Source organism: Aethina tumida, chromosome 6 (genome assembly GCF_024364675.1).
Source record: "Aethina tumida isolate Nest 87 chromosome 6, icAetTumi1.1, whole genome shotgun sequence".
Taxonomy (NCBI): domain Eukaryota; kingdom Metazoa; phylum Arthropoda; class Insecta; order Coleoptera; family Nitidulidae; genus Aethina; species Aethina tumida.
The window spans coordinates 110,422-135,573 of NC_065440.1; the positions used below are offsets into that span (position 1 = coordinate 110,422).

Genomic DNA, 25,152 nt, shown 5'->3' on the forward strand with positions numbered 1-25,152 from the left:
TCATTATTATTATTATTATTATTATTATTATTATTATTATTATTATTATTATTATTATTATTATTATTATTATTATTATTATTATTATTATTTAATTATTCTTATTACTATTGTTGTTGTTATTATTGTTATTGACATTATTATTAATGACATTAATATTTTCATTATTGTTTTTATTGTTGTTAGTTTCAATAAATTTTCGTCGGTACGTGTGTATCCTCGATTACCTGTTTGCTCAATGAAGCATTCATGCGTAAAAATCTACCTGAAACTGTAACTGCTCACCTATAAATAACGTTCATTACTGCCGTTGATCAGTATATTAGGTATCGTTCAACCATGCCGTTCGTTACGTCGCTATTCCATTACTGCAAAACCATTTTCTTTTTCTATCCGACCGTCTGTGACGATAATGTCGATAACGTCGATAGGAAATCAACTAAACGCACCAGAGAGAATTATAGAGACGACGACGATGTCAATTTTACAAACAGCGGTGTGGTTAAAAAATTAAAATTAACACGAGACATGGGCACATCGACCGAATCGATGTCACCGAACGCTAAAGTAACGACCGTACCTGCTTCAGACGCACCCACTCCGACTCTGTCTGTTTCCCCGGAACCAGTCATCGCTAATAAAATTACGATATCTGAAACAACAACAACAACAACAACAACAACAACAACAAACACGAGCAACGAAATCGCAATATTCCCTTCGGATTTGACTCCTATTCAGCCGGTTTCTAGCCTAAAGGGAAAACAGGCGGTGGAGACGGTAAGAAAAGAGGAAGTACATATTAAAAAGATTGTCGTCGTTCTCGATTCTTATCGTCCGACACCTAGAAGAAGAATTTTGAAACCAAGCAGACGCATCGTTAGGAAACTATTCGACGATGTATCCGCCGATCTACCGGTGCCGGTTGAAAAAACAACAACAACAACAACAACAACAACAACAACAGTTTCCGTTCCGTTGATAGTGGAACCGACAAAAAGATATTCGTTGGCAGGACCGGTATTAAATTTACGGTATTACAGGACTAATATGTACACAAATTTTCAAAGAAAATAAAATAAATAGATTACAGTTACACGTAATAGTTTTAATTTAATTTAATTTAATTTAATTTAATTTAATTTAATTTAATTTAATTTAATTTAATTTAATTTAATTTAATTTAATTTAATTTAATTTAATTTAATAATAATAATATTAATGAATAATAAATTTTCATATGTAGGTGTCGGTCGAATGTGAGCACAGACGGGCGTAAAAGCAAACGCAAACGTACAGGGACAAAATGGGAGATAGTTTATATTTAATAAGAGTCTCTAGCAGTCGACGCTGGGCGGCGGCCGTATGTGGACGTGCGGACGCGCGAGAGATCTGTCTGTCCGTCTACCTACTAACTGAAATCGATATTCGTCGATTTGCAACGGGATGCTTTCGCTTGAAACCCGTTCGGAAACTGACAAAATTAATAATCGATAATTGACAATTGACTGTAATTATAAATAAATAATCTCAAAATGTTGAAATTGAATTAAGAAACGGTCATCCGAGTTCACCCATTCTCTCACTCACTCGCTCACTCACACACTCATTCATTCATACATTCATTCATCCATCCATTCATTCATTGACATACTCACACAAACCATTTGTGTTGTTGTTGTTTAGGTATAAAAACGTGATGGAGACGAATGTAAATGTTATTTAGACGAATTTTTCGACAAAAAATGGAAGTATGACGCGCATCCACCATTTATCGACTTTTTATATTTTTTTTGTTAATAAAATATTTCTAAAAATTACATCAATTAAGAAAAATACAAGGAGAAATCAGCAAAAAGGCAACAGCACGCGGTATTCCCAAGCGGTCACCCATCCAAGTACTAACCGCGCCCGACGTTGCTTGACTTCAGTGATCGGACGAGAACTGGTATTTTCAACGTGGTATGACCGTTGCCGACAGTTTTTCATTCTCAAATTGTTCAAGAGCAACGCATATTATCGGTTGGACGTCAATTTTAAGGTTATCAGGATGATTTCAGAGGACCATAAAGTGTGCAGGGTTTTAGTCAGTTTGTCGTAAGTATAATAATTAAAATAAATTATTGTTTTCATTATTATTCATATTGTTGTTATTTTTATTGTTCTTCTTCTTTTTACTATTATTATTATTATTTAATTACTATTATTATTATTTAATTATTATAATTATTATTATTATTATTATTTAATTATTATTATTTCATTATTATTATTATTATTATTATTATTATTATTATTATTATTATTATTATTTAATTATTCTTATTACTATTGTTGTTGTTATTATTGTTATTGACATTATTATTAATGACATTAATATTTTCATTATTGTTTTTATTGTTGTTAGTTTCAATAAATTTTCGTCGGTACGTGTGTATCCTCGATTACCTGTTTGCTCAATGAAGCATTCATGCGTAAAAATCTACCTGAAACTGTAACTGCTCACCTATAAATAACGTTCATTACTGCCGTTGATCAGTATATTAGGTATCGTTCAACCATGCCGTTCGTTACGTCGCTATTCCATTACTGCAAAACCATTTTCTTTTTCTATCCGACCGTCTGTGACGATAATGTCGATAACGTCGATAGGAAATCAACTAAACGCACCAGAGAGAATTATAGAGATGACGACGATGTCAATTTTACAAACAGCGGTGTGGTTAAAAAATTAAAATTAACACGAGACATGGGCACATCGACCGAATCGATGTCACCGAACGCTAAAGTAACGACCGTACCTGCTTCAGACGCACCCACTCCGACTCTGTCTGTTTCCCCGGAACCAGTCATCGCTAATAAAATTACAATATCTGAAACATCAACAACAACAACAACAACAACAACAAACACGAGCAACGAAATCGCAATATTCCCTTCGGATTTGACTCCTATTCAGCCGGTTTCTAGCCTAAAGGGAAAACAGGCGGTGGAGACGGTAAGAAAAGAGGAAGTACATATTAAAAAGAATGTCGTCGTTCTCGATTCTTATCGTCCGACACCTAGAAGAAGAATTTTGAAACCAAGCAGACGCATCGTTAGGAAACTATTCGACGATGTATCCGCCGATCTACCGGTGCCGGTTGAAAAAACAACAACAACAACAACAACAACAACAACAGTTTCCGTTCCGTTGATAGTGGAACCGACAAAAAGATATTCGTTGGCAGGACCGGTATTAAATTTACGGTATTACAGGACTAATATGTACACAAATTTTCAAAGAAAATAAAATAAATAGATTACAGTTACACGTAATAGTTTTAATTTAATTTAAATTAATTTAATTTAATTTAATTTAATTTAATTTAATTTAATTTAATTTAATTTAATTTAATTTAATTTAATTTAATTTAATTTAATTTAATTTAATTTAATTTAATTTAATTTAATTTAATTTAATTTAATTTAATTTAATTTAATTTAATTTAATTTAATAATAATAATATTAATGAATAATAAATTTTCATATGTAGGTGTCGGTCGAATGTGAGCACAGACGGGCGTAAAAGCAAACGCAAACGTACAGGGACAAAATGGGAGATAGTTTATATTTAATAAGAGTCTCTAGCAGTCGACGCTGGGCGGCGGCCGTATGTGGACGTGCGGACGCGCGAGAGATCTGTCTGTCCGTCTACCTACTAACTGAAATCGATATTCGTCGATTTGCAACGGGATGCTTTCGCTTGAAACCCGTTCGGAAACTGACAAAATTAATAATCGATAATTGACAATTGACTGTAATTATAAATAAATAATCTCAAAATGTTGAAATTGAATTAAGAAACGGTCATCCGAGTTCACCCATTCTCTCACTCACTCGCTCACTCACACACTCATTCATTCATACATTCATTCATCCATCCATTCATTCATTGACATACTCACACAAACCATTTGTGTTGTTGTTGTTTAGGTATAAAAACGTGATGGAGACGAATGTAAATGTTATTTAGACGAATTTTTCGACAAAAAATGGAAGTATGACGCGCATCCACCATTTATCGACTTTTTATATTTTTTTTGTTAATAAAATATTTCTAAAAATTACATCAATTAAGAAAAATACAAGGAGAAATCAGCAAAAAGGCAACAGCACGCGGTATTCCCAAGCGGTCACCCATCCAAGTACTAACCGCGCCCGACGTTGCTTGACTTCAGTGATCGGACGAGAACTGGTATTTTCAACGTGGTATGACCGTTGCCGACAGTTTTTCATTCTCAAATTGTTCAAGAGCAACGCATATTATCGGTTGGACGTCAATTTTAAGGTTATCAGGATGATTTCAGAGGACCATAAAGTGTGCAGGGTTTTAGTCAGTTTGTCGTAAGTATAATAATTAAAATAAATTATTGTTTTCATTATTATTCATATTGTTGTTATTTTTATTGTTCTTCTTCTTTTTACTATTATTATTATTATTTAATTACTATTATTATTATTTAATTATTATAATTATTATTATTATTATTATTTAATTATTATTATTTCATTATTATTATTATTATTATTATTATTATTATTATTATTATTTAATTATTCTTATTACTATTGTTGTTGTTATTATTGTTATTGACATTATTATTAATGACATTAATATTTTCATTATTGTTTTTATTGTTGTTAGTTTCAATAAATGTTCGTCGGTACGTGTGTATCCTCGATTACCTGTTTGCTCAATGAAGCATTCATGCGTAAAAATCTACCTGAAACTGTAACTGCTCACCTATAAATAACGTTCATTACTGCCGTTGATCAGTATATTAGGTATCGTTCAACCATGCCGTTCGTTACGTCGCTATTCCATTACTGCAAAACCATTTTCTTTTTCTATCCGACCGTCTGTGACGATAATGTCGATAACGTCGATAGGAAATCAACTAAACGCACCAGAGAGAATTATAGAGACGACGACGATGTCAATTTTACAAACAGCGGTGTGGTTAAAAAATTAAAATTAACACGAGACATGGGCACATCGACCGAATCGATGTCACCGAACGCTAAAGTAACGACCGTACCTGCTTCAGACGCACCCACTCCGACTCTGTCTGTTTCCCCGGAACCAGTCATCGCTAATAAAATTACAATATCTGAAACATCAACAACAACAACAACAACAACAACAAACACGAGCAACGAAATCGCAATATTCCCTTCGGATTTGACTCCTATTCAGCCGGTTTCTAGCCTAAAGGGAAAACAGGCGGTGGAGACGGTAAGAAAAGAGGAAGTACATATTAAAAAGATTGTCGTCGTTCTCGATTCTTATCGTCCGACACCTAGAAGAAGAATTTTGAAACCAAGCAGACGCATCGTTAGGAAACTATTCGACGATGTATCCGCCGATCTACCGGTGCCGGTTGAAAAAACAACAACAACAACAACAACAACAACAACAGTTTCCGTTCCGTTGATAGTGGAACCGACAAAAAGATATTCGTTGGCAGGACCGGTATTAAATTTACGGTATTACAGGACTAATATGTACACAAATTTTCAAAGAAAATAAAATAAATAGATTACAGTTACACGTAATAGTTTTAATTTAATTTAATTTAATTTAATTTAATTTAATTTAATTTAATTTAATTTAATTTAATTTAATTTAATTTAATAATAATATTAATGAATAATAAATTTTCATATGTAGGTGTCGGTCGAATGTGAGCACAGACGGGCGTAAAAGCAAACGCAAACGTACACGGACAAAATGGGAGATAGTTTATATTTAATAAGAGTCTCTAGCAGTCGACGCTGGGCGGCGGCCGTATGTGGACGTGCGGACGCGCGAGAGATCTGTCTGTCCGTCTACCTACTAACTGAAATCGATATTCGTCGATTTGCAACGGGATGCTTTCGCTTGAAACCCGTTCGGAAACTGACAAAATTAATAATCGATAATTGACAATTGACTGTAATTATAAATAAATAATCTCAAAATGTTGAAATTGAATTAAGAAACGGTCATCCGAGTTCACCCATTCTCTCACTCACTCGCTCACTCACACACTCATTCATTCATACATTCATTCATCCATCCATTCATTCATTGACATACTCACACAAACCATTTGTGTTGTTGTTGTTTAGGTATAAAAACGTGATGGAGACGAATGTAAATGTTATTTAGACGAATTTTTCGACAAAAAATGGAAGTATGACGCGCATCCACCATTTATCGACTTTTTATATTTTTTTTGTTAATAAAATATTTCTAAAAATTACATCAATTAAGAAAAATACAAGGAGAAATCAGCAAAAAGGCAACAGCACGCGGTATTCCCAAGCGGTCACCCATCCAAGTACTAACCGCGCCCGACGTTGCTTGACTTCAGTGATTGGACGAGAACTGGTATTTTCAACGTGGTATGGCCGTTGCCGACAGTTTTTCATTCTCAAATTGTTCAAGAGCAACGCATATTATCGGTTGGACGTCAATTTTAAGGTTATCAGGATGATTTCAGAGGACCATAAAGTGTGCAGGGTTTTAGTCAGTTTGTCGTAAGTATAATAATTAAAATAAATTATTGTTTTCATTATTATTCATATTGTTGTTATTTTTATTGTTCTTCTTCTTTTTACTATTATTATTATTATTTAATTACTATTATTATTATTTAATTATTATAATTATTATTATTTAATTATTATTATTTCATTATTATTATTATTATTATTATTATTATTATTATTATTATTATTATTATTATTATTATTATTATTATTATTATTATTATTATTATTATTATTATTATTATTTAATTATTCTTATTACTATTGTTGTTGTTATTATTGTTATTGACATTATTATTAATGACATTAATATTTTCATTATTGTTTTTATTGTTGTTAGTTTCAATAAATTTTCGTCGGTACGTGTGTATCCTCGATTACCTGTTTGCTCAATGAAGCATTCATGCGTAAAAATCTACCTGAAACTGTAACTGCTCACCTATAAATAACGTTCATTACTGCCGTTGATCAGTATATTAGGTATCGTTCAACCATGCCGTTCGTTACGTCGCTATTCCATTACTGCAAAACCATTTTCTTTTTCTATCCGACCGTCTGTGACGATAATGTCGATAACGTCGATAGGAAATCAACTAAACGCACCAGAGAGAATTATAGAGACGACGACGATGTCAATTTTACAAACAGCGGTGTGGTTAAAAAATTAAAATTAACACGAGACATGGGCACATCGACCGAATCGATGTCACCGAACGCTAAAGTAACGACCGTACCTGCTTCAGACGCACCCACTCCGACTCTGTCTGTTTCCCCGGAACCAGTCATCGCTAATAAAATTACGATATCTGAAACAACAACAACAACAACAACAACAACAACAACAAACACGAGCAACGAAATCGCAATATTCCCTTCGGATTTGACTCCTATTCAGCCGGTTTCTAGCCTAAAGGGAAAACAGGCGGTGGAGACGGTAAGAAAAGAGGAAGTACATATTAAAAAGATTGTCGTCGTTCTCGATTCTTATCGTCCGACACCTAGAAGAAGAATTTTGAAACCAAGCAGACGCATCGTTAGGAAACTATTCGACGATGTATCCGCCGATCTACCGGTGCCGGTTGAAAAAACAACAACAACAACAACAACAACAACAACAACAGTTTCCGTTCCGTTGATAGTGGAACCGACAAAAAGATATTCGTTGGCAGGACCGGTATTAAATTTACGGTATTACAGGACTAATATGTACACAAATTTTCAAAGAAAATAAAATAAATAGATTACAGTTACACGTAATAGTTTTAATTTAATTTAATTTAATTTAATTTAATTTAATTTAATTTAATTTAATTTAATTTAATTTAATTTAATTTAATAATAATAATATTAATGAATAATAAATTTTCATATGTAGGTGTCGGTCGAATGTGAGCACAGACGGGCGTAAAAGCAAACGCAAACGTACAGGGACAAAATGGGAGATAGTTTATATTTAATAAGAGTCTCTAGCAGTCGACGCTGGGCGGCGGCCGTATGTGGACGTGCGGACGCGCGAGAGATCTGTCTGTCCGTCTACCTACTAACTGAAATCGATATTCGTCGATTTGCAACGGGATGCTTTCGCTTGAAACCCGTTCGGAAACTGACAAAATTAATAATCGATAATTGACAATTGACTGTAATTATAAATAAATAATCTCAAAATGTTGAAATTGAATTAAGAAACGGTCATCCGAGTTCACCCATTCTCTCACTCACTCGCTCACTCACACACTCATTCATTCATACATTCATTCATCCATCCATTCATTCATTGACATACTCACACAAACCATTTGTGTTGTTGTTGTTTAGGTATAAAAACGTGATGGAGACGAATGTAAATGTTATTTAGACGAATTTTTCGACAAAAAATGGAAGTATGACGCGCATCCACCATTTATCGACTTTTTATATTTTTTTTGTTAATAAAATATTTCTAAAAATTACATCAATTAAGAAAAATACAAGGAGAAATCAGCAAAAAGGCAACAGCACGCGGTATTCCCAAGCGGTCACCCATCCAAGTACTAACCGCGCCCGACGTTGCTTGACTTCAGTGATCGGACGAGAACTGGTATTTTCAACGTGGTATGACCGTTGCCGACAGTTTTTCATTCTCAAATTGTTCAAGAGCAACGCATATTATCGGTTGGACGTCAATTTTAAGGTTATCAGGATGATTTCAGAGGACCATAAAGTGTGCAGGGTTTTAGTCAGTTTGTCGTAAGTATAATAATTAAAATAAATTATTGTTTTCATTATTATTCATATTGTTGTTATTTTTATTGTTCTTCTTCTTTTTACTATTATTATTATTATTTAATTACTATTATTATTATTTAATTATTATAATTATTATTATTATTATTATTTAATTATTATTATTTCATTATTATTATTATTATTATTATTATTATTATTATTATTATTATTATTATTATTTAATTATTCTTATTACTATTGTTGTTGTTATTATTGTTATTGCCATTATTATTAATGACATTAATATTTTCATTATTGTTTTTATTGTTGTTAGTTTCAATAAATTTTCGTCGGTACGTGTGTATCCTCGATTACCTGTTTGCTCAATGAAGCATTCATGCGTAAAAATCTACCTGAAACTGTAACTGCTCACCTATAAATAACGTTCATTACTGCCGTTGATCAGTATATTAGGTATCGTTCAACCATGCCGTTCGTTACGTCGCTATTCCATTACTGCAAAACCATTTTCTTTTTCTATCCGACCGTCTGTGACGATAATGTCGATAACGTCGATAGGAAATCAACTAAACGCACCAGAGAGAATTATAGAGATGACGACGATGTCAATTTTACAAACAGCGGTGTGGTTAAAAAATTAAAATTAACACGAGACATGGGCACATCGACCGAATCGATGTCACCGAACGCTAAAGTAACGACCGTACCTGCTTCAGACGCACCCACTCCGACTCTGTCTGTTTCCCCGGAACCAGTCATCGCTAATAAAATTACAATATCTGAAACATCAACAACAACAACAACAACAACAACAAACACGAGCAACGAAATCGCAATATTCCCTTCGGATTTGACTCCTATTCAGCCGGTTTCTAGCCTAAAGGGAAAGCAGGCGGTGGAGACGGTAAGAAAAGAGGAAGTACATATTAAAAAGAATGTCGTCGTTCTCGATTCTTATCGTCCGACACCTAGAAGAAGAATTTTGAAACCAAGCAGACGCATCGTTAGGAAACTATTCGACGATGTATCCGCCGATCTACCGGTGCCGGTTGAAAAAACAACAACAACAACAACAACAACAACAACAGTTTCCGTTCCGTTGATAGTGGAACCGACAAAAAGATATTCGTTGGCAGGACCGGTATTAAATTTACGGTATTACAGGACTAATATGTACACAAATTTTCAAAGAAAATAAAATAAATAGATTACAGTTACACGTAATAGTTTTAATTTAATTTAAATTAATTTAATTTAATTTAATTTAATTTAATTTAATTTAATTTAATTTAATTTAATTTAATTTAATTTAATTTAATTTAATTTAATTTAATTTAATTTAATTTAATTTAATTTAATTTAATTTAATTTAATTTAATTTAATTTAATTTAATTTAATTTAATTTAATTTAATAATAATAATATTAATGAATAATAAATTTTCATATGTAGGTGTCGGTCGAATGTGAGCACAGACGGGCGTAAAAGCAAACGCAAACGTACAGGGACAAAATGGGAGATAGTTTATATTTAATAAGAGTCTCTAGCAGTCGACGCTGGGCGGCGGCCGTATGTGGACGTGCGGACGCGCGAGAGATCTGTCTGTCCGTCTACCTACTAACTGAAATCGATATTCGTCGATTTGCAACGGGATGCTTTCGCTTGAAACCCGTTCGGAAACTGACAAAATTAATAATCGATAATTGACAATTGACTGTAATTATAAATAAATAATCTCAAAATGTTGAAATTGAATTAAGAAACGGTCATCCGAGTTCACCCATTCTCTCACTCACTCGCTCACTCACACACTCATTCATTCATACATTCATTCATCCATCCATTCATTCATTGACATACTCACACAAACCATTTGTGTTGTTGTTGTTTAGGTATAAAAACGTGATGGAGACGAATGTAAATGTTATTTAGACGAATTTTTCGACAAAAAATGGAAGTATGACGCGCATCCACCATTTATCGACTTTTTATATTTTTTTTGTTAATAAAATATTTCTAAAAATTACATCAATTAAGAAAAATACAAGGAGAAATCAGCAAAAAGGCAACAGCACGCGGTATTCCCAAGCGGTCACCCATCCAAGTACTAACCGCGCCCGACGTTGCTTGACTTCAGTGATTGGACGAGAACTGGTATTTTCAACGTGGTATGGCCGTTGCCGACAGTTTTTCATTCTCAAATTGTTCAAGAGCAACGCATATTATCGGTTGGACGTCAATTTTAAGGTTATCAGGATGATTTCAGAGGACCATAAAGTGTGCAGGGTTTTAGTCAGTTTGTCGTAAGTATAATAATTAAAATAAATTATTGTTTTCATTATTATTCATATTGTTGTTATTTTTATTGTTCTTCTTCTTTTTACTATTATTATTATTATTTAATTACTATTATTATTATTTAATTATTATAATTATTATTATTATTATTATTTAATTATTATTATTTCATTATTATTATTATTATTATTATTATTATTATTATTATTATTATTATTATTATTATTATTATTATTATTATTATTATTATTATTTAATTATTCTTATTACTATTGTTGTTGTTATTATTGTTATTGACATTATTATTAATGACATTAATATTTTCATTATTGTTTTTATTGTTGTTAGTTTCAATAAATTTTCGTCGGTACGTGTGTATCCTCGATTACCTGTTTGCTCAATGAAGCATTCATGCGTAAAAATCTACCTGAAACTGTAACTGCTCACCTATAAATAACGTTCATTACTGCCGTTGATCAGTATATTAGGTATCGTTCAACCATGCCGTTCGTTACGTCGCTATTCCATTACTGCAAAACCATTTTCTTTTTCTATCCGACCGTCTGTGACGATAATGTCGATAACGTCGATAGGAAATCAACTAAACGCACCAGAGAGAATTATAGAGACGACGACGATGTCAATTTTACAAACAGCGGTGTGGTTAAAAAATTAAAATTAACACGAGACATGGGCACATCGACCGAATCGATGTCACCGAACGCTAAAGTAACGACCGTACCTGCTTCAGACGCACCCACTCCGACTCTGTCTGTTTCCCCGGAACCAGTCATCGCTAATAAAATTACGATATCTGAAACAACAACAACAACAACAACAACAACAACAAACACGAGCAACGAAATCGCAATATTCCCTTCGGATTTGACTCCTATTCAGCCGGTTTCTAGCCTAAAGGGAAAACAGGCGGTGGAGACGGTAAGAAAAGAGGAAGTACATATTAAAAAGATTGTCGTCGTTCTCGATTCTTATCGTCCGACACCTAGAAGAAGAATTTTGAAACCAAGCAGACGCATCGTTAGGAAACTATTCGACGATGTATCCGCCGATCTACCGGTGCCGGTTGAAAAAACAACAACAACAACAACAACAACAACAACAACAGTTTCCGTTCCGTTGATAGTGGAACCGACAAAAAGATATTCGTTGGCAGGACCGGTATTAAATTTACGGTATTACAGGACTAATATGTACACAAATTTTCAAAGAAAATAAAATAAATAGATTACAGTTACACGTAATAGTTTTAATTTAATTTAATTTAATTTAATTTAATTTAATTTAATTTAATTTAATTTAATTTAATTTAATTTAATTTAATAATAATAATATTAATGAATAATAAATTTTCATATGTAGGTGTCGGTCGAATGTGAGCACAGACGGGCGTAAAAGCAAACGCAAACGTACAGGGACAAAATGGGAGATAGTTTATATTTAATAAGAGTCTCTAGCAGTCGACGCTGGGCGGCGGCCGTATGTGGACGTGCGGACGCGCGAGAGATCTGTCTGTCCGTCTACCTACTAACTGAAATCGATATTCGTCGATTTGCAACGGGATGCTTTCGCTTGAAACCCGTTCGGAAACTGACAAAATTAATAATCGATAATTGACAATTGACTGTAATTATAAATAAATAATCTCAAAATGTTGAAATTGAATTAAGAAACGGTCATCCGAGTTCACCCATTCTCTCACTCACTCGCTCACTCACACACTCATTCATTCATACATTCATTCATCCATCCATTCATTCATTGACATACTCACACAAACCATTTGTGTTGTTGTTGTTTAGGTATAAAAACGTGATGGAGACGAATGTAAATGTTATTTAGACGAATTTTTCGACAAAAAATGGAAGTATGACGCGCATCCACCATTTATCGACTTTTTATATTTTTTTTGTTAATAAAATATTTCTAAAAATTACATCAATTAAGAAAAATACAAGGAGAAATCAGCAAAAAGGCAACAGCACGCGGTATTCCCAAGCGGTCACCCATCCAAGTACTAACCGCGCCCGACGTTGCTTGACTTCAGTGATCGGACGAGAACTGGTATTTTCAACGTGGTATGACCGTTGCCGACAGTTTTTCATTCTCAAATTGTTCAAGAGCAACGCATATTATCGGTTGGACGTCAATTTTAAGGTTATCAGGATGATTTCAGAGGACCATAAAGTGTGCAGGGTTTTAGTCAGTTTGTCGTAAGTATAATAATTAAAATAAATTATTGTTTTCATTATTATTCATATTGTTGTTATTTTTATTGTTCTTCTTCTTTTTACTATTATTATTATTATTTAATTACTATTATTATTATTTAATTATTATAATTATTATTATTATTATTATTTAATTATTATTATTTCATTATTATTATTATTATTATTATTATTATTATTATTATTATTATTATTATTATTATTATTTAATTATTCTTATTACTATTGTTGTTGTTATTATTGTTATTGACATTATTATTAATGACATTAATATTTTCATTATTGTTTTTATTGTTGTTAGTTTCAATAAATTTTCGTCGGTACGTGTGTATCCTCGATTACCTGTTTGCTCAATGAAGCATTCATGCGTAAAAATCTACCTGAAACTGTAACTGCTCACCTATAAATAACGTTCATTACTGCCGTTGATCAGTATATTAGGTATCGTTCAACCATGCCGTTCGTTACGTCGCTATTCCATTACTGCAAAACCATTTTCTTTTTCTATCCGACCGTCTGTGACGATAATGTCGATAACGTCGATAGGAAATCAACTAAACGCACCAGAGAGAATTATAGAGACGACGACGATGTCAATTTTACAAACAGCGGTGTGGTTAAAAAATTAAAATTAACACGAGACATGGGCACATCGACCGAATCGATGTCACCGAACGCTAAAGTAACGACCGTACCTGCTTCAGACGCACCCACTCCGACTCTGTCTGTTTCCCCGGAACCAGTCATCGCTAATAAAATTACGATATCTGAAACAACAACAACAACAACAACAACAACAACAACAAACACGAGCAACGAAATCGCAATATTCCCTTCGGATTTGACTCCTATTCAGCCGGTTTCTAGCCTAAAGGGAAAACAGGCGGTGGAGACGGTAAGAAAAGAGGAAGTACATATTAAAAAGATTGTCGTCGTTCTCGATTCTTATCGTCCGACACCTAGAAGAAGAATTTTGAAACCAAGCAGACGCATCGTTAGGAAACTATTCGACGATGTATCCGCCGATCTACCGGTGCCGGTTGAAAAAACAACAACAACAACAACAACAACAACAACAACAGTTTCCGTTCCGTTGATAGTGGAACCGACAAAAAGATATTCGTTGGCAGGACCGGTATTAAATTTACGGTATTACAGGACTAATATGTACACAAATTTTCAAAGAAAATAAAATAAATAGATTACAGTTACACGTAATAGTTTTAATTTAATTTAATTTAATTTAATTTAATTTAATTTAATTTAATTTAATTTAATTTAATTTAATTTAATTTAATTTAATAATAATAATATTAATGAATAATAAATTTTCATATGTAGGTGTCGGTCGAATGTGAGCACAGACGGGCGTAAAAGCAAACGCAAACGTACAGGGACAAAATGGGAGATAGTTTATATTTAATAAGAGTCTCTAGCAGTCGACGCTGGGCGGCGGCCGTATGTGGACGTGCGGACGCGCGAGAGATCTGTCTGTCCGTCTACCTACTAACTGAAATCGATATTCGTCGATTTGCAACGGGATGCTTTCGCTTGAAACCCGTTCGGAAACTGACAAAATTAATAATCGATAATTGACAATTGACTGTAATTATAAATAAATAATCTCAAAATGTTGAAATTGAATTAAGAAACGGTCATCCGAGTTCACCCATTCTCTCACTCACTCGCTCACTCACACACTCATTCATTCATACATTCATTCATCCATCCATTCATTCATTGACATACTCACACAAACCATTTGTGTTGTTGTTGTTTAGGTATAAAAACGTGATGGAGACGAATGTAAATGTTATTTAGACGAATTTTTCGACAAAAAATGGAAGTATGACGCGCATCCACCATTTATCGACTTTTTATATTTTTTTTGTTAATAAAATATTTCTAAAAATTACATCAATTAAGAAAAATACAAGGAGAAATCAGCAAAAAGGCAACAGCACGCGGTATTCCCAAGCGGTCACCCATCCAAGTACTAACCGCGCCCGACGTTGCTTGACTTCAGTGATCGGACGAGAACTGGTATTTTCAACGTGGTATGACCGTTGCCGACAGTTTTTCATTCTCAAATTGTTCAAGAGCAACGCATATTATCGGTTGGACGTCAATTTTAAGGTTATCAGGATGATTTCAGAGGACCATAAAGTGTGCAGGGTTTTAGTCAGTTTGTCGTAAGTATAATAATTAAAATAAATTATTGTTTTCATTATTATTCATATTGTTGTTATTTTTATTGTTCTTCTTCTTTTTACTATTATTATTATTATTTAATTACTATTATTATTATTTAATTATTATAATTATTATTATTATTATTATTTAATTATTATTATTTCATTATTATTATTATTATTATTATTATTATTATTATTATTATTATTATTATTTAATTATTCTTATTACTATTGTTGTTGTTATTATTGTTATTGACATTATTATTAATGACATTAATATTTTCATTATTGTTTTTATTGTTGTTAGTTTCAATAAATTTTCGTCGGTACGTGTGTATCCTCGATTACCTGTTTGCTCAATGAAGCATTCATGCGTAAAAATCTACCTGAAACTGTAACTGCTCACCTATAAATAACGTTCATTACTGCCGTTGATCAGTATATTAGGTATCGTTCAACCATGCCGTTCGTTACGTCGCTATTCCATTACTGCAAAACCATTTTCTTTTTCTATCCGACCGTCTGTGACGATAATGTCGATAACGTCGATAGGAAATCAACTAAACGCACCAGAGAGAATTATAGAGATGACGACGATGTCAATTTTACAAACAGCGGTGTGGTTAAAAAATTAAAATTAACACGAGACATGGGCACATCGACCGAATCGATGTCACCGAACGCTAAAGTAACGACCGTACCTGCTTCAGACGCACCCACTCCGACTCTGTCTGTTTCCCCGGAACCAGTCATCGCTAATAAAATTACAATATCTGAAACATCAACAACAACAACAACAACAACAACAAACACGAGCAACGAAATCGCAATATTCCCTTCGGATTTGACTCCTATTCAGCCGGTTTCTAGCCTAAAGGGAAAACAGGCGGTGGAGACGGTAAGAAAAGAGGAAGTACATATTAAAAAGAATGTCGTCGTTCTCGATTCTTATCGTCCGACACCTAGAAGAAGAATTTTGAAACCAAGCAGACGCATCGTTAGGAAACTATTCGACGATGTATCCGCCGATCTACCGGTGCCGGTTGAAAAAACAACAACAACAACAACAACAACAACAACAGTTTCCGTTCCGTTGATAGTGCAACCGACAAAAAGATATTCGTTGGCAGGACCGGTATTAAATTTACGGTATTACAGGACTAATATGTACACAAATTTTCAAAGAAAATAAAATAAATAGATTACAGTTACACGTAATAGTTTTAATTTAATTTAAATTAATTTAATTTAATTTAATTTAATTTAATTTAATTTAATTTAATTTAATTTAATTTAATTTAATTTAATTTAATTTAATTTAATTTAATTTAATTTAATTTAATTTAATTTAATTTAATTTAATTTAATTTAATTTAATTTAATTTAATTTAATTTAATTTAATAATATTAATGAATAATAAATTTTCATATGTAGGTGTCGAATGTGAGCACAGACGGGCGTAAAAGCAAACGCAAGCGTACACGGACAAAATGGGAGATAGTTTATATTTAATAAGAGTCTCTAGCAGTCGACGCTGGGCGGCGGCCGTATGTGGACGTGCGGACGCGCGAGAGATCTGTCTGTCCGTCTACCTACTAACTGAAATCGATATTCGTCGATTTGCAACGGGATGCTTTCGCTTGAAACCCGTTCGGAAACTGACAAAATTAATAATCGATAATTGACAATTGACTGTAATTATAAATAAATAATCTCAAAATGTTGAAATTGAATTAAGAAACGGTCATCCGAGTTCACCCATTCTCTCACTCACTCGCTCACTCACACACTCATTCATTCATACATTCATTCATCCATCCATTCATTCATTGACATACTCACACAAACCATTTGTGTTGTTGTTGTTTAGGTATAAAAACGTGATGGAGACGAATGTAAATGTTATTTAGACGAATTTTTCGACAAAAAATGGAAGTATGACGCGCATCCACCATTTATCGACTTTTTATATTTTTTTTGTTAATAAAATATTTCTAAAAATTACATCAATTAAGAAAAATACAAGGAGAAATCAGCAAAAAGGCAACAGCACGCGGTATTCCCAAGCGGTCACCCATCCAAGTACTAACCGCGCCCGACGTTGCTTGACTTCAGTGATTGGACGAGAACTGGTATTTTCAACGTGGTATGGCCGTTGCCGACAGTTTTTCATTCTCAAATTGTTCAAGAGCAACGCATATTATCGGTTGGACGTCAATTTTAAGGTTATCAGGATGATTTCAGAGGACCATAAAGTGTGCAGGGTTTTAGTCAGTTTGTCGTAAGTATAATAATTAAAATAAATTATTGTTTTCATTATTATTCATATTGTTGTTATTTTTATTGTTCTTCTTCTTTTTACTATTATTATTATTATTTAATTACTATTATTATTATTTAATTATTATAATTATTATTATTATTATTATTTAATTATTATTATTTCATTATTATTATTATTATTATTATTATTATTATTATTATTATTATTATTATTATTATTATTATTATTATTATTATTATTATTATTATTATTATTATTATTATTATTATTATTATTTAATTATTCTTATTACTATTGTTGTTGTTATTATTGTTATTGACATTATTATTAATGACATTAATATTTTCATTATTGTTTTTATTGTTGTTAGTTTCAATAAATTTTCGTCGGTACGTGTGTATCCTCGATTACCTGTTTGCTCAATGAAGCATTCATGCGTAAAAATCTACCTGAAACTGTAACTGCTCACCTATAAATAACGTTCATTACTGCCGTTGATCAGTATATTAGGTATCGTTCAACCATGCCGTTCGTTACGTCGCTATTCCATTACTGCAAAACCATTTTCTTTTTCTATCCGACCGTCTGTGACGATAATGTCGATAACGTCGATAGGAAATCAACTAAACGCACCAGAGAGAATTATAGAGACGACGACGATGTCAATTTTACAAACAGCGGTGTGGTTAAAAAATTAAAATTAACACGAGACATGGGCACATCGACCGAATCGATGTCACCGAACGCTAAAGTAACGACCGTACCTGCTTCAGACGCACCCACTCCGACTCTGTCTGTTTCCCCGGAACCAGTCATCGCTAATAAAATTACGATATCTGAAACAACAACAACAACAACAACAACAACAACAACAAACACGAGCAACGAAATCGCAATATTCCCTTCGGATTTGACTCCTATTCAGCCGGTTTCTAGCCTAAAGGGAAAACAGGCGGTGGAGACGGTAAGAAAAGAGGAAGTACATATTAAAAAGATTGTCGTCGTTCTCGATTCTTATCGTCCGACACCTAGAAGAAGAATTTTGAAACCAAGCAGACGCATCGTTAGGAAACTATTCGACGATGTATCCGCCGATCTACCGGTGCCGGTTGAAAAAACAACAACAACAACAACAACAACAACAACAACAGTTTCCGTTCCGTTGATAGTGGAACCGACAAAAAGATATTCGTTGGCAGGACCGGTATTAAATTTACGGTATTACAGGACTAATATGTACACAAATTTTCAAAGAAAATAAAATAAATAGATTACAGTTACACGTAATAGTTTTAATTTAATTTAATTTAATTTAATTTAATTTAATTTAATTTAATTTAATTTAATTTAATTTAATTTAATAATAATAATATTAATGAATAATAAATTTTCATATGTAGGTGTCGGTCGAATGTGAGCACAGACGGGCGTAAAAGCAAACGCAAACGTACAGGGACAAAATGGGAGATAGTTTATATTTAATAAGAGTCTCTAGCAGTCGACGCTGGGCGGCGGCCGTATGTGGACGTGCGGACGCGCGAGAGATCTGTCTGTCCGTCTACCTACTAACTGAAATCGATATTCGTCGATTTGCAACGGGATGCTTTCGCTTGAAACCCGTTCGGAAACTGACAAAATTAATAATCGATAATTGACAATTGACTGTAATTATAAATAAATAATCTCAAAATGTTGAAATTGAATTAAGAAACGGTCATCCGAGTTCACCCATTCTCTCACTCACTCGCTCACTCACACACTCATTCATTCATCCATCCATTCATTCATTGACATACTCACACAAACCATTTGTGTTGTTGTTGTTTAGGTATAAAAACGTGATGGAGACGAATGTAAATGTTATTTAGACGAATTTTTCGACAAAAAATGGAAGTATGACGCGCATCCACCATTTATCGACTTTTTATATTTTTTTTGTTAATAAAATATTTCTAAAAATTACATCAATTAAGAAAAATACAAGGAGAAATCAGCAAAAAGGCAACAGCACGCGGTATTCCCAAGCGGTCACCCATCCAAGTACTAACCGCGCCCGACGTTGCTTGACTTCAGTGATCGGACGAGAACTGGTATTTTCAACGTGGTATGACCGTTGCCGACAGTTTTTCATTCTCAAATTGTTCAAGAGCAACGCATATTATCGGTTGGACGTCAATTTTAAGGTTATCAGGATGATTTCAGAGGACCATAAAGTGTGCAGGGTTTTAGTCAGTTTGTCGTAAGTATAATAATTAAAATAAATTATTGTTTTCATTATTATTCATATTGTTGTTATTTTTATTGTTCTTCTTCTTTTTACTATTATTATTATTATTTAATTACTATTATTATTATTTAATTATTATAATTATTATTATTATTATTATTTAATTATTATTATTTCATTATTATTATTATTATTATTATTATTATTATTATTATTATTATTATTATTATTATTATTATTATTATTATTATTATTATTATTATTATTATTATTATTATTATTTAATTATTCTTATTACTATTGTTGTTGTTATTATTGTTATTGACATTATTATTAATGACATTAATATTTTCATTATTGTTTTTATTGTTGTTAGTTTCAATAAATTTTCGTCGGTACGTGTGTATCCTCGATTACCTGTTTGCTCAATGAAGCATTCATGCGTAAAAATCTACCTGAAACTGTAACTGCTCACCTATAAATAACGTTCATTACTGCCGTTGATCAGTATATTAGGTATCGTTCAACCATGCCGTTCGTTACGTCGCTATTCCATTACTGCAAAACCATTTTCTTTTTCTATCCGACCGTCTGTGACGATAATGTCGATAACGTCGATAGGAAATCAACTAAACGCACCAGAGAGAATTATAGAGACGACGACGATGTCAATTTTACAAACAGCGGTGTGGTTAAAAAATTAAAATTAACACGAGACATGGGCACATCGACCGAATCGATGTCACCGAACGCTAAAGTAACGACCGTACCTGCTTCAGACGCACCCACTCCGACTCTGTCTGTTTCCCCGGAACCAGTCATCGCTAATAAAATTACGATATCTGAAACAACAACAACAACAACAACAACAACAACAACAAACACGAGCAACGAAATCGCAATATTCCCTTCGGATTTGACTCCTATTCAGCCGGTTTCTAGCCTAAAGGGAAAACAGGCGGTGGAGACGGTAAGAAAAGAGGAAGTACATATTAAAAAGATTGTCGTCGTTCTCGATTCTTATCGTCCGACACCTAGAAGAAGAATTTTGAAACCAAGCAGACGCATCGTTAGGAAACTATTCGACGATGTATCCGCCGATCTACCGGTGCCGGTTGAAAAAACAACAACAACAACAACAACAACAACAACAACAGTTTCCGTTCCGTTGATAGTGGAACCGACAAAAAGATATTCGTTGGCAGGACCGGTATTAAATTTACGGTATTACAGGACTAATATGTACACAAATTTTCAAAGAAAATAAAATAAATAGATTACAGTTACACGTAATAGTTTTAATTTAATTTAATTTAATTTAATTTAATTTAATTTAATTTAATTTAATTTAATTTAATTTAATAATAATAATATTAATGAATAATAAATTTTCATATGTAGGTGTCGGTCGAATGTGAGCACAGACGGGCGTAAAAGCAAACGCAAACGTACAGGGACAAAATGGGAGATAGTTTATATTTAATAAGAGTCTCTAGCAGTCGACGCTGGGCGGCGGCCGTATGTGGACGTGCGGACGCGCGAGAGATCTGTCTGTCCGTCTACCTACTAACTGAAATCGATATTCGTCGATTTGCAACGGGATGCTTTCGCTTGAAACCCGTTCGGAAACTGACAAAATTAATAATCGATAATTGACAATTGACTGTAATTATAAATAAATAATCTCAAAATGTTGAAATTGAATTAAGAAACGGTCATCCGAGTTCACCCATTCTCTCACTCACTCGCTCACTCACACACTCATTCATTCATACATTCATTCATCCATCCATTCATTCATTGACATACTCACACAAACCATTTGTGTTGTTGTTGTTTAGGTATAAAAACGTGATGGAGACGAATGTAAATGTTATTTAGACGAATTTTTCGACAAAAAATGGAAGTATGACGCGCATCCACCATTTATCGACTTTTTATATTTTTTTTGTTAATAAAATATTTCTAAAAATTACATCAATTAAGAAAAATACAAGGAGAAATCAGCAAAAAGGCAACAGCACGCGGTATTCCCAAGCGGTCACCCATCCAAGTACTAACCGCGCCCGACGTTGCTTGACTTCAGTGATCGGACGAGAACTGGTATTTTCAACGTGGTATGACCGTTGCCGACAGTTTTTCATTCTCAAATTGTTCAAGAGCAACGCATATTATCGGTTGGACGTCAATTTTAAGGTTATCAGGATGATTTCAGAGGACCATAAAGTGTGCAGGGTTTTAGTCAGTTTGTCGTAAGTATAATAATTAAAATAAATTATTGTTTTCATTATTATTCATATTGTTGTTATTTTTATTGTTCTTCTTCTTTTTACTATTATTATTATTATTTAATTACTATTATTATTATTTAATTATTATAATTATTATTATTATTATTATTTAATTATTATTATTTCATTATTATTATTATTATTATTATTATTATTATTATTATTATTATTATTATTATTATTATTATTATTATTATTATTATTATTATTATTTAATTATTCTTATTACTATTGTTGTTGTTATTATTGTTATTGACATTATTATTAATGACATTAATATTTTCATTATTGTTTTTATTGTTGTTAGTTTCAATAAATTTTCGTCGGTACGTGTGTATCCTCGATTACCTGTTTGCTCAATGAAGCATTCATGCGTAAAAATCTACCTGAAACTGTAACTGCTCACCTATAAATAACGTTCATTACTGCCGTTGATCAGTATATTAGGTATCGTTCAACCATGCCGTTCGTTACGTCGCTATTCCATTACTGCAAAACCATTTTCTTTTTCTATCCGACCGTCTGTGACGATAATGTCGATAACGTCGATAGGAAATCAACTAAACGCACCAGAGAGAATTATAGAGACGACGACGATGTCAATTTTACAAACAGCGGTGTGGTTAAAAAATTAAAATTAACACGAGACATGGGCACATCGACCGAATCGATGTCACCGAACGCTAAAGTAACGACCGTACCTGCTTCAGACGCACCCACTCCGACTCTGTCTGTTTCCCCGGAACCAGTCATCGCTAATAAAATTACGATATCTGAAACAACAACAACAACAACAACAACAACAACAACAAACACGAGCAACGAAATCGCAATATTCCCTTCGGATTTGACTCCTATTCAGCCGGTTTCTAGCCTAAAGGGAAAACAGGCGGTGGAGACGGTAAGAAAAGAGGAAGTACATATTAAAAAGATTGTCGTCGTTCTCGATTCTTATCGTCCGACACCTAGAAGAAGAATTTTGAAACCAAGCAGACGCATCGTTAGGAAACTATTCGACGATGTATCCGCCGATCTACCGGTGCCGGTTGAAAAAACAACAACAACAACAACAACAACAACAACAACAGTTTCCGTTCCGTTGATAGTGGAACCGACAAAAAGATATTCGTTGGCAGGACCGGTATTAAATTTACGGTATTACAGGACTAATATGTACACAAATTTTCAAAGAAAATAAAATAAATAGATTACAGTTACACGTAATAGTTTTAATTTAATTTAATTTAATTTAATTTAATTTAATTTAATTTAATTTAATAATAATAATATTAATGAATAATAAATTTTCATATGTAGGTGTCGGTCGAATGTGAGCACAGACGGGCGTAAAAGCAAACGCAAACGTACAGGGACAAAATGGGAGATAGTTTATATTTAATAAGAGTCTCTAGCAGTCGACGCTGGGCGGCGGCCGTATGTGGACGTGCGGACGCGCGAGAGATCTGTCTGTCCGTCTACCTACTAACTGAAATCGATATTCGTCGATTTGCAACGGGATGCTTTCGCTTGAAACCCGTTCGGAAACTGACAAAATTAATAATCGATAATTGACAATTGACTGTAATTATAAATAAATAATCTCAAAATGTTGAAATTGAATTAAGAAACGGTCATCCGAGTTCACCCATTCTCTCACTCACTCGCTCACTCACACACTCATTCATTCATACATTCATTCATCCATCCATTCATTCATTGACATACTCACACAAACCATTTGTGTTGTTGTTGTTTAGGTATAAAAACGTGATGGAGACGAATGTAAATGTTATTTAGACGAATTTTTCGACAAAAAATGGAAGTATGACGCGCATCCACCATTTATCGACTTTTTATATTTTTTTTGTTAATAAAATATTTCTAAAAATTACATCAATTAAGAAAAATACAAGGAGAAATCAGCAAAAAGGCAACAGCACGCGGTATTCCCAAGCGGTCACCCATCCAAGTACTAACCGCGCCCGACGTTGCTTGACTTCAGTGATCGGACGAGAACTGGTATTTTCAACGTGGTATGACCGTTGCCGACAGTTTTTCATTCTCAAATTGTTCAAGAGCAACGCATATTATCGGTTGGACGTCAATTTTAAGGTTATCAGGATGATTTCAGAGGACCATAAAGTGTGCAGGGTTTTAGTCAGTTTGTCGTAAGTATAATAATTAAAATAAATTATTGTTTTCATTATTATTCATATTGTTGTTATTTTTATTGTTCTTCTTCTTTTTACTATTATTATTATTATTTAATTACTATTATTATTATTTAATTATTATAATTATTATTATTATTATTATTTAATTATTATTATTTCATTATTATTATTATTATTATTATTATTATTATTATTATTATTATTATTATTATTATTATTATTTAATTATTCTTATTACTATTGTTGTTGTTATTATTGTTATTGACATTATTATTAATGACATTAATATTTTCATTATTGTTTTTATTGTTGTTAGTTTCAATAAATTTTCGTCGGTACGTGTGTATCCTCGATTACCTGTTTGCTCAATGAAGCATTCATGCGTAAAAATCTACCTGAAACTGTAACTGCTCACCTATAAATAACGTTCATTACTGCCGTTGATCAGTATATTAGGTATCGTTCAACCATGCCGTTCGTTACGTCGCTATTCCATTACTGCAAAACCATTTTCTTTTTCTATCCGACCGTCTGTGACGATAATGTCGATAACGTCGATAGGAAATCAACTAAACGCACCAGAGAGAATTATAGAGATGACGACGATGTCAATTTTACAAACAGCGGTGT

The 25,152-nt window shown here is 33.0% G+C and overlaps 11 non-coding genes across 11 annotated transcripts; all 11 read right to left on the reverse strand.

The window, feature by feature from the left end:
* Positions 1-1,857: 1,857 nt before the first annotated feature.
* On the reverse strand, positions 1,858-1,976 carry LOC126266079 (5S ribosomal RNA). Its single transcript, XR_007548554.1, has one exon. It is a non-coding gene; the product is annotated as a 5S ribosomal RNA (ribosomal RNA).
* Positions 1,977-4,147: 2,171 nt separating this feature from the next.
* LOC126266080 (5S ribosomal RNA) lies at positions 4,148-4,266 on the reverse strand. Its single transcript, XR_007548555.1, has one exon. It is a non-coding gene; the product is annotated as a 5S ribosomal RNA (ribosomal RNA).
* Positions 4,267-6,325: 2,059 nt separating this feature from the next.
* Positions 6,326-6,444, reverse strand: LOC126266094 (5S ribosomal RNA). The gene has a single exon (XR_007548569.1). It is a non-coding gene; the product is annotated as a 5S ribosomal RNA (ribosomal RNA).
* Positions 6,445-8,563: 2,119 nt separating this feature from the next.
* Positions 8,564-8,682, reverse strand: LOC126266082 (5S ribosomal RNA). Its single transcript, XR_007548557.1, has one exon. It is a non-coding gene; the product is annotated as a 5S ribosomal RNA (ribosomal RNA).
* A 2,184-nt stretch (positions 8,683-10,866) lies between these two features.
* LOC126266095 (5S ribosomal RNA) lies at positions 10,867-10,985 on the reverse strand. The gene has a single exon (XR_007548570.1). It is a non-coding gene; the product is annotated as a 5S ribosomal RNA (ribosomal RNA).
* A 2,107-nt stretch (positions 10,986-13,092) lies between these two features.
* Positions 13,093-13,211, reverse strand: LOC126266083 (5S ribosomal RNA). Its single transcript, XR_007548558.1, has one exon. It is a non-coding gene; the product is annotated as a 5S ribosomal RNA (ribosomal RNA).
* Positions 13,212-15,302: 2,091 nt separating this feature from the next.
* LOC126266084 (5S ribosomal RNA) lies at positions 15,303-15,421 on the reverse strand. Its single transcript, XR_007548559.1, has one exon. It is a non-coding gene; the product is annotated as a 5S ribosomal RNA (ribosomal RNA).
* Positions 15,422-17,587: 2,166 nt separating this feature from the next.
* LOC126266096 (5S ribosomal RNA) lies at positions 17,588-17,706 on the reverse strand. Its single transcript, XR_007548571.1, has one exon. It is a non-coding gene; the product is annotated as a 5S ribosomal RNA (ribosomal RNA).
* A 2,123-nt stretch (positions 17,707-19,829) lies between these two features.
* On the reverse strand, positions 19,830-19,948 carry LOC126266085 (5S ribosomal RNA). The gene has a single exon (XR_007548560.1). It is a non-coding gene; the product is annotated as a 5S ribosomal RNA (ribosomal RNA).
* A 2,121-nt stretch (positions 19,949-22,069) lies between these two features.
* LOC126266086 (5S ribosomal RNA) lies at positions 22,070-22,188 on the reverse strand. The gene has a single exon (XR_007548561.1). It is a non-coding gene; the product is annotated as a 5S ribosomal RNA (ribosomal RNA).
* Positions 22,189-24,276: 2,088 nt separating this feature from the next.
* LOC126266087 (5S ribosomal RNA) lies at positions 24,277-24,395 on the reverse strand. Its single transcript, XR_007548562.1, has one exon. It is a non-coding gene; the product is annotated as a 5S ribosomal RNA (ribosomal RNA).
* Between the last annotated feature and the right edge of the window lie 757 nt (positions 24,396-25,152).